Here is a 3,941-nt window from a genome sequence, read left to right on the forward strand (position 1 = left end):
TGGCCCATGGACCAGATGCACCAGCATTATCTGAGAACTTACTAGAAGCACAGAATCTTAGTCCCTATCCCAAATCTATTAATCAGAACCTGCATATCAACAAGCTCCTCAGATTATTGACATGTATGCTAAAATTTGAGATATGCTATTCTAGAGTCTTCAAAGGGAAAATTGAGGTTAAAAAGATCAAAGCCCTAACTGTGCCCATATTCTAACCAGAAGTTTGGCTGTGTTTGAGGTAGGTAGCATTTATGTTGAACATTATCTTATTTGAAGGTCATGTGTGTGACTGGTCTTCTGCACCCATAGGCAGATGTTTGTAATCACTTCCCATAGTGGAGGATGTCTCTGTTCCTACTTAGGAGTTCCTTATTACCCCCAGGAAATAAGTTAATACTACTAATTACCGACACCATTTATGAACCTTATCCCACCACAGTTTTCACAATCAGATTTCACCTACTTCAGTCACATCCCCGCAAGACCCCAGCATCTTTCATGTGTCCACACTGATTCACATTGCACAGCTCTGAACACAGAGGAAACTTTCAATACATTTTTGCTAGCTGTCTTATTATTCTGCCTTCAAATGGACAATAGCCCTAACTAGAAGGTCCATTTCTCTTTCTCACAAATGCAAACTCGGCATTCAAATATCTACTTCCGGTGTAGTGTCACCCCAAGCAGCCTCGGGTGGGGAGTCCCTCCTGTGATTAAACTTCATCTGCTGTGAGGCCCTAGCTCCTGGTAATCCCGTCTGACCCTTCAGGAAAGGAACCAGAAGTCCTTGAAGTAGTAGGGCTCCTAGGCCCTCCATAAATACGTATATAATGAATCAATAACTGAGAGGACCATCTCTCCTCATGGAGACTTGCCAAGTGGATGGCAGAGGTTCTATTTAGGCGGAATATAAAACCACTAGAAAGCATCTGGTTTGGAAAAGGATAGGACTATGAGATGTATTTTTTATGAGGCATTTACTGTTTAAAGGAAAATATTTTAAATAATGCATCTTTCAAAGTGCTCAACTATAGGCTCTTATTTCATATATAGCATATGGCATCCAAGGAAAGTTTCATATTATGACAACTGGACTATCATCTGTTCCTTGTGTGTTAATTTGCCCATTCATTCAACAGTAAATCATTTTAAATATCCACTCTATGACATCACATGTTTTAAATGGCTACAGGAGGGCATACAAATATGAAGGTATCACCCCTTAGCAGAATTCAGTGGAACTAGTACAATCCTACAATGTCTTACAATAAGAGATCGTGTATATTTTGCAATTAGGCAAAGTACCTCACACTTGCTGTAGAGGGCACAATAATTTCTTTTTGTTTTTAGGTAGCCCTGCCTCAACTTTGGTGTGCATTCAACAGCTGGGTTAACATCTGCATCTCTTCTTCTGGAGAACTCTGCTAGGTTACTGGAATTGCTTTGCAGTGATTTGAGATTTAGCTTGAAATATCTTTACTTGATTTCTCCTCTTTTTTCCCTTTAGACTTCTCCTGCTCCTGTCACTGAAAACTTTCCTCCCTCCTTCCTCCAGCCCCACCCTACCAGAGGAGCATATCCTTCATAATTATTGCCTGTCTGCAAATTCTCAGGGTTGACTTCTGAGGATCACTACCTGAGGCAGGAGCTTATGCTGTATTTCCATATAAATATATAAATACACACATATAGACAGATACCCAACATTCCTTACCCTGTATTTTACTTTGCCTTTATCATATAGTCATTTATATTCTATATATATCTGTATTTCTCACTAGGTTAAAGGGCTCAGAAGAGTGACTCCCCTGGTGGCGCGGGCGGTTGAGTGCTGTACTGTGAAGCTGTCCGCAGCCTCTGCAGCACGGGTTCCACGGGTTCCATCCCCGCCAGCCAGTGAGAATCCCACATGGCACGACAGACCTCTCCTGTCTCGCCCGCTGCTCCCCTCAGCAGTGTATTTCATCAGTCTGCCTGTTTTGTTGCCTGCTCTGTCTCTGGTGAATCCCCTCACCCTCCCATGCGTCTGACCTGTATCTGAGTTCTTGTATGTATGAATAAATCTTTAAAATAAAAAAAAAGGCCCAGAAGAATGTGAAGTATTTTATGCCTTATGTGTCCCGTTTTCTTCCCTCCATTCCCAAAACTCACAGACAACCCATACAGAAGACACAATGATGCTGAGTGTTTTCAAACCAGATAGGATACACATACACCTAATAGACACATACATTAATTAAGAATAGTCAAAGAATATAAACCATATGTTATTAAAGGATTATTTTTCTGGATAGGCTGAACATATTTAAAATTCTCGTGACTTAAAAATAACCAAGTTTTTTTTAAACGAATTTGTCACCAAAAAAAGGGTTTTAAAGTAAGAAATGGTGAAAATAATCACATGACTATAGAATGTCTTTGAACATTTTATGATTAATGTCTACTAAAATTACTCAAATATAAGTAATTCAGTGGAACTAGTACCATCCTGGCACAGATTTTTCAACAAGCCATAATTAGAAATGAAAGTGGAGATAAAAGGTTTCATCAAGTCTCTTTATTTTGCCATCCAGCCTGGCCCTACCCAATTCCTTTCCATTAATTCTGTTTCCCTAATATCCTTCAGCTCAGCCCCATTTGGGACATTCACATGCAAAATTCTCACAGCAGCACATGAGCTTGGCAAGCTGGCTGTCCTGCAAAATGCCCCTTCTCATCATCTCCCAGTAGGGACACTCTCCAGAACAAGAGAAGCAGACTTTCCTAAGTCTGTTTGCTTTAACTCAATTACCTGCAATGCCTTGGAATGTTCTTCCCATAGGGCACTTACTTATACACTGAATTTCAGAAGTATTCTTATTAGAGATAAAATTGATCTCCATCTTCAACCAATTTCCATGTAAATTAGGCTTGGCTAAACATGTAGCCTGGAAAAAAAAAAACAAGTTGTTGCAGAAATTCCAAAGACCTAAAGTATTTTTCATCAGTTGTCTGTAATGAAGAAAAGTCATTTTTCCATGAGCTTCCCCATCCCTGAGTTGCTGCTTTATGCCAGCTCTTTATAAAAAGCCACAATTGTTTCAATGTGGCTATTGCTATTTTAAGTCTATGGTTCTTCATATGTTTTCATGGCCCTTATTGCCAAAATACCAGAAAGTGTTGCTGGAGGAAAACACATCTCTAGCATTAGGGCATGTGGCTAGAGGTGTGACATTCTAAGTCAGTGCCAAAAATGAGGGTGCCTCTGTGCCCAAGTGTTTCTCAATTTATTCCAAGAATCATCTAAATCAGAATTTGTTGGGAGAGCTTATTAAAAATGCAAATACCCAGGATCCACCTATCAAACCCAAATGTCTGGAGATAAGTGCAGCTTGATAATAGGGGGAGCCCTGACTGTCACTCATTGGTCCAGAAGTGAGGCCATGATTCAACTGACATGGAGACAAAACACAGAATTTTAAATTTGGGGCCTCTGCACTAGAAGCTCCATAAGGACTGAAAACTTTCTATTTTTTTCTCTGATTCTCTCTAGTTTTGGTTACATAATAGACACTCATCAAATTGTACTGATAGAGCAAGGCTGTTTCCCTTTGATGATGAACATTGCAAACTGTGAGGCTACCATATTCTCTTATCTTTGGCAGAAAGCAGGGTGGAGACAAGAATGAGACTGTCCTAGAAATACTCAAGTCCCTAATTCCAGTTGTCCCTGAAGCCCAGCTATCTCCCTGTCCTTCCACGGTTTTGTGAATTAATAAATCATCTGAACTTTTTGCCCAAATTTGCTTGATTTGGGTTTCTGTTACTTGCAAACAAAACTATTCTAATAAATAAAGGCAATCTGTAATTTCACCACACTTGAACCTAAACAATTATATTTCACCACACTTTAACCTAAACCAACCTCTGAAATAGATTTTTTTAAAAGATGAGATACAAAG

This window comes from Talpa europaea, assembly GCF_964194135.1.
Source record: "Talpa europaea genome assembly, chromosome: X".
NCBI lineage: Eukaryota > Metazoa > Chordata > Mammalia > Eulipotyphla > Talpidae > Talpa > Talpa europaea.